We start from the raw sequence: 12,108 nt of genomic DNA on the forward strand, positions 1-12,108 counted from the left end.
CTTTCCCAAGGTGGCTCCCTGATGATGCCCTTCTCCCCTCCATCTACAACTCCTATCAACTTTGATCCCTCCCTCCCACTTCCTGTGTTTTTTCCTTAGGGCACCCTGTCTCCCTTCTCTCTCCCTTCCTTCCTTCCTCCCTTCCTCCCCCCTCCTCCCCCGGGCTTCCCATACCCCCCATACCTTCATTCCTCCCCTGATCTCCCCTCCCATTGGCATCTCTGCTCTCCCCTCTCCCTCTCCCACCACCTTCTTCCCCTCTAGGCAGGTCCCCAGACTCGTACACGTTAAGTGGACATTCGCGCGCCAGAGATCGTCGCCATCAGTTTAGTGTGTGTGCCGTCGAGTTTGTGCCTCAGTGTTTTTCGCCGCCCACGCTCCATCATTCACGTGTGGTCTCCATCATCAGTGTCCGTGTTCAGTGCCAACAGTTTCTTTGGTTGTCTTCGCGTGTGAGTGGCTTTGGGTTTTTTCGTTACTGCGACTACTGTTTTTTGTCCCCAACTATGTTGTGTATATTCTGTGTCTCCATTGTTTTTCTTTTTTGAAACCTGTGGCTGAAGAGCAGCGTACTGTGCTGCTGCCAGCCCACCTTATGTAAGGTGTTAAATAACAATAAAGGAAAAAGAAAACAGACGTTAACACAACTAGCAAGCGTGCAGTTTCTTCACTGATACGCCAGTCAAACAAACTTTTTGTTCATTCACTTATTTGCGGGAAACGTGTGAAATTTCAGTTGGACGTGGGTGTCTCTGTCAAGTTGCTAAATCGGCACACATATGAACTGTTAGGCTCCCCACGCCTGTCTAAAATTAGCACACAACTGACGGTTTATAATGGACAAGACATTCCTGTTCTCGGAACATGTACTTTGCCTGCCTTATATCGCTCGCATACGCGAGCAATGACTTTTACAGTGCTACAATGATGCGAGTGTGAGAACATATTTGGTCTTGATTCTTTTGATTGTTTCAGCTTTAACATTCAGGACAATGTGTCGTTAGTGTCAATGCCAAAGACAGTGTAGCAGTTTGCTAAAGGAATTCCCAGAACTCTTTTCTGAGTGTTTAGGCAAAGCTAACAATTTTGTTGCACATATTACTCTGAATGACAATGCTTAGGTAAAGTTTTGTCGGGCCAGAACCGTTCCCATCGCATTACGGGACAAGATCGCTGCTGAACTTAAAGAACTGCAAGATAGCGGAGCTATTGCGACCATGTCAGCTAGTCAGTGGGCAAGTCTACAAGTTTTGCTCCCCAAGCCTTCAGGTCGCATTTGCCTCTGTGTTGACTTTAAGTCTATAGTCAACCCACAAACTGTAACTGATACTTATGCATTGCCACGCCCAGAGGATCTCATGGACGAATTAGGCGCTGGACACTATTTTTCGAAAATTGATTTGCGCGACGCGTATCTTCAAATACCGCTCGATGAAGCATCCCATAAAGTGTGTGTAGTAAATTCTCATTTGGGCTTGCTTAAATATTTGCGTTTGCCTTTTGGCAGTCCTTCCGCACCCGCCATTTTTCAACGGTATTTTGAACAGCTGAATGCACAAGCGCCAAACTGTTCAAATTATTTGGACGATATTGTCGTAGCAGGTCGTACACCTGACGAACATATTACAAATTTACGTGCTCTGTTTCGTGTTTTGTCTGATGCATGACTGGACAAGTGTGATTTTCTTAAACTAGAGTTGCGGTATCTGGGTTATATCGTAAACTGCCGAGGTGTACATCCTCTGCATTCGCATTTGTGAGCCATAAACCAGTTCCTCGCAGTATCACAGAACTGCAGTCAGTTTTAGGAAAAATGAACTATTATATTCGGTTCATACCGAATGCTGCACAAATCGCGGCTCCATTGCATCGCTTGCGTCGCAAGAATATCCCCTTTGTTTGGACAAGTGAACGGCAAGCAACTTTTCAAAAACTTAAAGATGCATTGCTCAGTGATCGATGGTTAGGTCACTTTGATCCTGACAAGCCACTTGCATTGCAAGTTGACGCTTCCTCTTACGGAATCGGTGCAGTGTTTTCGCACAGAATTGGTGATAAAGACCGACCTATTGCTTTCGCATTAAAAGTGTTGTCCTAAGCTGAGTGTAAATATTCACAAATTGAGAGAGAGGCTTTGGCTGTTGTGTATGGTGTCACCAAAATCCATCACTATTTGTATGGCAGAAAATTCTACTTTGTAACGGATTACAAGCCAATGCAGTCCTTGTTTCATCCGACGAAATCGGTTCCTGTACGAACGGCCCAAAAATTGCAACGGTGGGCTTTGTTGTTGTCTCAATACCAATACGAGATTAGGCATCATCCGTCAGCTCAACATGGTAATGCGGTCGCACTTTCGTGTCTTCCGATTGGCTTTGATACTGGCTTTGACGCTTCTGCTGCATTTTGTTGTCATATCGATGCACAGGATTCTGAATTTCATCAGTCTTTTTCACTGAACTATAAGAAAATTGTACAGGCCACGGAATCTGGTTCAAATTTAACATGTTGTTAACATACATTCGCAGACCTTGGCCTCGTTCTTTGCATACCATAAAGAACTCTGTACTGCGCCGATACTTTGCCCGTCGGCATAGCCTCGCTGAACAGAAAGGTGCGATTCTTGTTCAAAATGATAGTGGACAGTTATGTGTGATTTATCCCTAAAATTTTTCAAAGAGAAATCTTGCCGTTACTTCACCAAGGACACTGAGGGATAGTTCGTACGAAACAGTTAGCGCATTGACACTGTACTTGGCAGGGTATGTACGCCCAAATAGAACAGATGACGTCACAGTGTCATACATGTGCGGAAAATCAGTCCACTCCGCCACAAAAATTCTCTGCTTGGCCTAAGTCGCAATCGCCATGAAAACGTCTGCACATAGACTTTTCAGGACCTTTTTGGATCACCCGTTGGTTGATTGTGGTGACTCATATAGCAAGTTTCCTTTTGCTGTGCCCATGAACTCGACAACGTCACGAAGCACAATCCAGGGTTTATCATCGATTTTTTGCCTAGAAGGTTTACCTGAAGTAATAGTGTCAGACAACGGCCCTCAGTACAGGTCAAATGAATTTGAAACATACTGTGAATTCAATGGCATGCAGTGTACCGTTCCATCCACAGTCAAACGGTGAAGCGGAACGTTTTGTCAGAACATCCAAGCAGCAGATGGTCAAACCTCGCTCTGCACACACCAGGAATCAAGAATTGCAACTGTTTCTCGCCTCATATCGTTCGCACTCACGAGCTGGACCAATGCTGGTGGAACTGCTTCAAGGCCGCCGCCATCGGACACTGCTCCATCTGCTCCACCCTCCTCAGCATCCGGCGCCGACGGACGGCCGCAAGTATCGCTTCGCGCCGCATGATATTGTCTTTTACAGATTTTTAGCGGCAGCAACCGGTGGCCACGAGGCGAAATCGTCCGTCGACTTGGCGCTTGCGTGTATCTCCTTTCAGGTGCAAATGGCTTGTAGTTCCGTCACCAAAATCAACTTCGCCTCTGTCATGTACACGATGATCTTTCACTCTCTCTTCCTCCAGATTTGCAGGTCCAGTGGACAGCGCAGCCACAGCAGCCGCCAGTGGGTGTCATCATGACACCGCCGGATGACCCCACGGAGACGGAACCTTCACCTCCTCCGCCTCCTCTCGTCCTGTCGATGGAGCTGGATCCGCCCACACCTTCTTCATCTGGTTCATGGCAGCAGGAAGTAGACGCGTAGCCTTCTGGTCGTTTTCTCGGGGACATTTCCGCCAGAGTGCTGGCCGGATGGCGGAGTACGGAAGGAAGTTTGACGTCCCCTACAGCCAGAGCTTCCGGTCCGACGTTGTGTCCACACTCCTGCATCCCCCGCCGTGGTCGCTACACGACGACGGTCCTTCGCTTTGGGAGGGAGGAATGTTCCGGCGTAACCACAAGCGCCGGAACGAAGAGGAAAAACGCAAGACCAGAGAAGGCAGTGACATGACGTCAGCCAATAGAGCTCTGACCAGGACGTCATCACGATAGGAGTGGCATCCAGTCGAAGTGAATATAAGCGCCGCTCCTGCCAGCCTAGGCAGACGTTAGTGGAGTATTAGCACGGACTAGCAGAGAGTGGTGTGAGAACAGTTATTAGTGGTCCATATCCATTGTCAATCTGCTTTATTGAAATAAAACTACTGCCGTTATTTGCTTGAGATGTTGTATAGCATTTTGAGAACGCACCCTGTACAAGACATTGCACGAGTCTACCGTGAATATCACTAATCCGGTAAAGCATAAAATCTCCGACATCAGTGCAGCTGGAAAAAGATCCTGCAAGAGCGGGATCAACGACGACTGAAGAGAATCGTTCAACGTGACAGAAGTGCAACCCTTCCACAAATTACTGCAGATTTCAATGATGGGGCATAAACAAGCGTCAGCATGCAAGCCATACAACGAAACATCATCGATATGGGCTTTCGGAGCCGAAAGCCTACTCGTATACCCTTGATGAACGCACGACACAAAGCTTTACGCCTCGCCTGGGATCATCAACACCGACATTGCACTGTTGATGACTGGAAACATGAAGCCTGGTCTGATGAGTCTCGTTTCGAATTGTATCGAGCAGATGGACGTGTAGGGGTATGGAGACAACCTCATGAATCCATGGACCCTGCATGTCAGCAGGGGATTGTTCAAGCTGGTGGATGCTCTGTAATTGTGTGGGTCATGTGCAGCTGGAATGATATGGGACCCCTGGTACTTCTAGATACGACTGTGACACGTGACACATATGCAAGCATCCTGTCTGATCACCTGCATCCATTCATGTCCATTGTGCATTCCGACGGACCTGGGCAGTTCCAGCAGGACACCCCACACGCCCAGAATGGCTATATAGTGGCCCCAGGAACACTCTTCTGAGTTTAAACGCTTCAGATGGCCACAAAACTCCCCAGATATGAACACCATTGAACATATTTGGGATGCCTTGCAACGTGCTGTTCAGAATAGATCTCCTCCCCTCGTACTCTTACCGATTTATGGACAGCCCTGCTGGATTCATGGTGTCAGTTCCCTCCAGTAACACTTCAGACATTAGTCGAGTCCATGCCACGTCGTGTTGCAGTACTTCTGAGTGTTTGCGGGGCCCCTCCACGATATTAGACAGGTGTACCAGTTTCTTTGGCTCTTCAGTGTAGATGAGTGCCCCAGTTGTTTAATGTTTTCGAAAAGCAAAGACATTTCCAATTTCTCTGCATTGGTGCGAAAGATGGCAAGGTTTCTAGGATCGAAAAGCAATTTCTCTTATTGATTACACTGAAAAGGAAAAAAATGTAACTAGTCAACACTATCCAATTCTTCTTGTCGAAAATTGTATGAAAAGAAACTTGGAGTGTAAAAGAAACAGAAAATCATGTTTTTTTCAGAACACTGACCCAGTTAAGGTAGATGCTCCGGCAACGAGGAAACTGAGGATTTTGAAGTATGACTTGTGGAACATGTACTCTGTTCACCAACTCTGGCATCGTATAAAGTTTTGCCGCAGTCTTACGTGTAAAATAAATAAGTATCTGGAAAACGTTTTGAGTCTAAAGGCGAGTATTTTGTAAATCTTACTTAATCGGATACAAACTAATGACTTGAGATTTTATTTATTTGCCATCATAAGTAATATTTTCCATCTAGTGATTTCGGAAAACCATGCTAACTATTACAATAAATAAATAAAAGTATACTACAATGTAATGGAAGTTATTCACTTCTTTAGCCTTTTTGTGAACTATATACCAGGTGATCAAAAAGTTAGTATAAATTTGAAAACTGAATAAATCATCGAATAATGTAGATAGAGAGGTAAAAATTGACACACGTGCTTGGAATGACATGGGGTTTTATTAGAACCAAAAAAAAAATACAAACGTTCAAAAAATGTCCGACAGATGGCGCTTCATCTGATCAGAATAGCAATAATTAGCATAACAAAGTAAGACAAAGCAAAGATGATGTTCTTTACAGGAAATGTTCAATATATCCACCATCATTCCTCAACAATAGATGTAGTCGAGGAATAATGTTGAGAACAGCACTGTAAAGCATGTTCGGAGGTATGGTGAAGCATTGGCGTCGGGTGTTGTCTTTCAGCATCCCTAGAAATGTCGGTCAATCACGATACACTAGCGACTTCAGGTAACCCCAAAGCCAATAATCGCACGGACTGAGATCTGGGGACCTGGGAGGCCAAGCATGACGAAAGTGGCGGCTGTGCACACGATCATCACAAAACGACGCGCGCAAGAGATCTTTCACGCGTCTAGAAATACTCTTTTTTTTGGTTCTAATAAAATCCCATGTCATTCCAAGCATCTGTGTCAATTTTTACCTCTCTATCTACATTATTCCGTGGTTTATTAAGTTTTCAAATTTATGCTGACTTTTTGATCACCGGGTGGCTGAGTTCCGCTTGCGACGCCGTGAGGGCAGGACGTTGTTGACTTCCGCTCAGCCACAGCGCTACGAGCGTTGGGCGTTTGATATTCACGTAACGTTTCGTGCTTTTTTGAGTGTATGCCCTCCGTCTAATTCGTCTTTGTGTTCGTTTAAATGTGCTCTTGGCAGTGGTGATGTCCGTTTCTTTCATTCCTATGGTACCCAGATCTGTTCCAAATAAAGGTATAGTGAGCTTTTCGTTTCATAAGTAGACCCGTCACGCGCAGCCCATTTCTCTAGAAATCCACGATTGGTTGGTACATACTTTCGGTTTGACTTCGGATCAGGTGCACACAGCGTATTTTGACACCGAACTCTATGTTTTCTTCGTTAAATTTGTGAATCCCTTACAAGTTGAAAAATTATTGCTTAAACATGGTGGTCAGGCTCTTTTGTCAGAGATGACTCAGTTAGTGCAGTCCTCCTTGCGAGCGCTGACGTTGAATACACGAATGTCTGTGTGTTCAGCATGCCTCCCGAGGTAGATCATATTTACCTTAAAGACGTTTTGCTTAATAATGGTGAGGTCAAAAAACATTCAGTTTGAACGATGGTCCAGTCAGCACAGGCTTTAATGTTACAGCGGGATTCGTTCTGCAGAAATGCAGGTGGAACGGAATATTCCGTCTCATTTACAGTTCAAATTCAAATGGCTCTGAGCACTATGGGACTTAACATCTGAGGTCACCAGTCCCCCAGAACTTAGAACTACTTAAACCTAACTAACCTAAGGACATCACACACATCCGTGCCCGAGGCAGCATTCGATCCTGCGACCGTAGCGGTCGCGCGGTTCCAGACTGTAGCGCCTAGAACCGCTCGGCCACTCAGGCCGGCTCATTTACAAGTATGTGGTAACCGTATACACGTTACGTGCAATGACCAGGTGGGGGGGGGGGGGGCGTGCTTTCGTATTAACGAGAGTGGTCATCGTCGTACCAATTGTCCGCGAAGGGTTTTTGTTTTGCGATCTTCTCACTAATAGCGGCATAATAACGGTAGCGGACCTCGTCTCCAAAGGAACTGAATCAGGGCCTGGGCAATCTTCTGGTAATAACGCCCTTCGAATGGATCTGAATTTCGTTGCGCGTGATTTTTCGCCGTTAGATGCTCAAGTAATCCAAAATAAGAGGCCCCATGCACAGGATGGGGATACTGCTGGTGTTGTTACCGTTCTCCTGCCCCCCCCCCCCCCCCCTCTTTCACGTCGAACTTCCGCTAATCCTTTGTATGGAGGGGTAGAGTCTCGAGTAATGAGCCAGAAGTTGAAATGGAGGTTTCTGGTGCTCCTTCGATTTCCGCTGGTCTTTCCTCTGAAGCAGGATTCGGTGGTAGTTTCATACGATTTGTCTTCCGTGAGGTACGATCTGCCGTCCGATTGTCTTCCTGACGTGAGTCTGTCGCTTTCGCTGAGGGTTCCTCCTGTGCAGACAGCTTCTGATTCAGGCCAGGCAATGATTGACCCGAATGTAGTGAACGATCCTCCCACCTCGCCGGCGGCGGAAGATAACTTGCCACACAGCCGGCGTAAACAACGAGTACAGCCGGATCGTTGCTGTTGCGAGGCAAGAACAGTAGCATCAAGAATGAGATTTTCACTCTGCAGCGGAGTGTGCGCTGATATGAAAATTCCTGGCAGATTAAAACTGTGTGCCCGACCGAGACTCGAACTCGGGACCTTTGCCTTTCGCGGGCAAGTGCTCTACCAACTGAGCTACCGAAGCACGGGCACACAGTTTTAATCTGCTAGGAAGTTTCATATCAGCGCACACTCCGCTGCAGAGTGAAAATCTCATTCTGGAAGCATCCCCCAGGCTGTGGCTAAGCCATGTCTCCACAATATCCTTTCTTTCAGGAGTGCTAGTTCTGCAAGGTTCGCAGGAGAGCTTCTGTAAAGTTTGGAAGGTAGGAGACGAGATACTGGCAGAAGTAAAGCTGTGAGTACCGAGCGTGAGTCGTGCTTCGGTAGCTCAGATGGCAGTTCCGTTTCAGCTGCGCTCGCCAGTGGCCGCTGTTAACTGTTGCGCTGCACTTCAGTGTTTACATCGCTGTACTTGTGCTTCGCCGAGTGCCGTCCGTCCGTTAACCTCCGTGTTCGTTCCTGTTCCTTGTGATCTGATCGCTCTTTCTGGTCTTGCTGCTGTTACTTGGAATTTCGGCTGTTTAACCGAAATTGCTTCGCTGGATTAACCATGGCTACAAACCTCATGAGGAATACTCTGGTATTTGCTTTTGACAAGGAATCCCGTCCTGTTCAGCCGACATCCCTGGAAATAGATGACTGGATTACAAAGGTAATTGGTCTAAATTCTGAAACCGTTCATACCTGGCAACTGGATCAGGAAAAATATTGTGTTTTTGTCAAGTTAATCAGTGCTGACACCGTTGATAAAGTGTTACGAAAGTGGGGCTATGAAGTAGAGTTTGTGCATAGAAATGGTTATAAAAGTAACGTTTCCATCTATAGTACGGACATTCATCACAAAACCGTTCGTGTCTTGAATCTTCCCATTGAAATTGAAAATGATAAGATTAAGGAAGCTCTTTCAAACTACGGAGACGTTAAATCAATTGCAAATTAAAGATGGTCGCCTCGCTTTAAACTGCAGTGTTTTAACGGGGTCCGCTGTGTAGAGATGGACGTTAAGACGAATATTCCGTCTCACATAACTGTTTGTGGGTATAAGGCACAAATTGTTTATACAGGTCAGGAAGCTACATGTCATATATGTAACGAAACCGGCCACTTCAGACAGGAATGTCCGCGGCGAACTGTTGTTCTTAAAAGTAATTTGAGACAGCGTCAGAAGCTTACCTTAAATGATCTGTTACCAAAGAATAGCCCGGAACAACTGGGTGAGGATGTTAACGCAGCGGGCCAAGCTGATGTCTCCCTTCACGATAACAGTCAATTTCCCCCGTTAACAACAAAAGGAAACCCTGTTGCCACTACCCGTGAAACTGGAACGCAACCGAAAAAACGACCTCTGGAGATAATTGATAATTGTTCAGAGGACGAGCTGTCTTGTCCCACTCCCTCACTTCGCAAGCAAAAACAGGGCGATGAGGAGGCAGAGGAACTTGAAGGCAAAATGCGAATGGAAACTAATGAACAGAAAGATAATACACATACAGTACCAGATAATGAAGGGGGTGTAAGCAGCATTAATTTGCAAGAAACAACAGGTTCAGTAGTCGACTGCAAAGATCAGAATCTGTCTGTTAATAAACAAATTCAGGGAGAGGTTGCAAAACTGCAGTCTCCGTTTGTTTCCCTCGATCGGAAAGTGAGTGAAATTAATAAAGAACGAGGAAGAGGTGGCCAAACTGAAATCACGGTCAACACCTCAGGGCAGGCGCCGGCAAGCGAAATTGCTAAAGCGTCTGCTGCTGCTCCAGATAAGCCGAGAGTAAAATACCGACGCAACCAAATGAGATTGTAGCTCGTAACCAAGGGAAGGGAAAAATCCGGTAGGGGCGACCCAAGCCCAAAGAATGTTCAGTCCGAAACGGTCCTACACGAATCACTGGAGGAAAAATCAGAAAGTTTACCAGGAAATCAGTCTGCTTGCGGTACAAGAGAAAACATCAGAAGTAGAAAAAAAACGGGACAGTAACTAATAAACTGATTGAAGTGTTATTCCATGTTCAGCCTTCCCAGAAAACTGTTACAGATTAACTGAACCCTGAACCACAGTAAACTAAATTAGTTCAACAAAACAACTACATAGTGACAGCACAATGACGCAATCTTATTCTGTCACCACTATAAACATAAATAAAATCACGACCGGTTTGAAATTATCGGCCCTTAAGGAATTTTTGTACGAATCCGCGACTGATATTGCCCTGTTACAAGAAGTTCTAATTTCGGATTTGGTAATTCCCGGTTTTGTCAGTTACATAAGTGTGACTCCCGAAACAAGTGTTGGAACAGCTATTTTGGTGAGGGAAGGGATTACAGTAAGCGAGGTGGAACGACTGGAATCCGGAAGGGGAATAGGACTAAATATCTATGATGTGACTGTCATCAACTGGTACGCCCCTTCAGGAAGTTCTCATCGAGCTGACAGGGCACGTTTCTTCAAAGATGACTTGATATACAGTACTTGTTCAGGAAATCGCCAAGACAGTTATTACTTGGAGGTGATTTTAACTGTGTTTTAAATCGAAAAGATAAGTTAGCTAATTTTAATTTCTCAAGTGAACTAAAACAATTAGTTACTGGTTTAGAATTAAAGGATATATGGGAAATCAAATACCCCTCCACTGTTGAGTTCACTTATGTCACGGCAACATCACGTAGCAGGATTGATAGACTATATATTTCTAAAAATCTTGTAACTTTCGTGACAAAAGTAGAAACCATTCCTACGTACTTTTCAGACCATTCAAGTGTCTTAGCTTGCATAAATCTAACAAGACAGCCGGTTCGCCGATTCAAGAATCAATGGAATTTGAACACTTCCTTGTTAGTAAATCATTATTTAGAACATCTGATTAAAGAAACATGGGCAATATGCCTGCGAGCCCGTAGTAGATATGCCACTGCTATTGACTGGTGGGTTAAAATGGCAAAGCCAAAGTTGAGGAAAGTTCTTATTCAATACAGTGCGCAGAGCGCAAGGGAAATAAAATGCACTATAGAGTATTACTATTCCGTTTTGAGAGATCTATAATATCAAGTCTCAGCAGTTTCCTCACTTCGGATAGCAGACATCAAGAAAGTCAAAGCCAAGTTACTTAATATCAAGAGAAGTCAAATGGAAGGGTTGAAAATAAAATCGAAGGCAAATTCGGTGTCAGCAGATGAAACTACTTCCCTATATCATTTAGTGAAGCATACGAAAAACGGGAGAAGGACTTTTATTGAAGAAATTCGAACAAAACACGGTACGATTCTCAGAACCCAGCAGGATATCATGGACGAGATTTATCGCTATTATTGCGAGCTTTATTCTGTACATCAAAGTAGTGATGCTTCCTTGGAAGAATTCCTTGACATCCTAGCCCCACAGCTGACAGAAGATGACAACGAAAATTTTCTCGAGGTTGTCAGTGAAGAAGACGTGTATGAGACTCTGTGCGCCTCACCACCAAAAAAATCCCCAGGACCGGATGGTCTGCCAGCAGAGTTTTACATCCGTTACTGGCCAATAGTAGGTGCGAAAATCACGGACATTGTAAATGAGGTTATCCAGGGTAAAATGATTCCGGCTGAGTTTAAGGAGAGTAAAATTGTTCTGGTGCCAAAAAATAATGGAAACAAAGATTTAAATAATTTTCGTCCAATTTCACTGCTGAATTCTGATTATAAATTAATAGCTAGAATAATAAACAAGAGAATTTCATGCCTTCCAGATAAAATTATTAGTCAACATCAGAACATCAAGGCAGAACCATTTTTCAAAATCTAGCGGAATTCAGGGATATCATTGCAATAACTTCTGTAACAAACATAAAGTGTGCTTTATTGTTTTTAGATTTTTATAAGGCGTTCGATGTAGCAAACCATGAATATCTTCTACAGACATTGAAGAAAATAGGTTTCAACGATAGGATTATACAGTTGATTAAGAACTTTGCAATTGGAATAAATGCTAAAATTGCAGTGCATTGTCAACAATCCAGACCGATG

General features: G+C 44.7%; 1 protein-coding gene and 1 non-coding gene across 2 annotated transcripts in view; both read right to left on the reverse strand.

Annotated features, from left to right (window-relative positions):
* Positions 1 to 12,108, reverse strand: part of LOC126298342 (uncharacterized) — a gene marked incomplete in the record, with an annotated part of 1,034,705 nt that overhangs the window by 28,640 nt on the left and 993,957 nt on the right.
* Trnas-cga (transfer RNA serine (anticodon CGA)) lies at positions 8,121 to 8,195 on the reverse strand. The gene has a single exon. It is a non-coding gene; the product is annotated as a tRNA-Ser (tRNA).

This window comes from Schistocerca gregaria, chromosome X, assembly GCF_023897955.1.
Source record: "Schistocerca gregaria isolate iqSchGreg1 chromosome X, iqSchGreg1.2, whole genome shotgun sequence".
Taxonomy (NCBI): domain Eukaryota; kingdom Metazoa; phylum Arthropoda; class Insecta; order Orthoptera; family Acrididae; genus Schistocerca; species Schistocerca gregaria.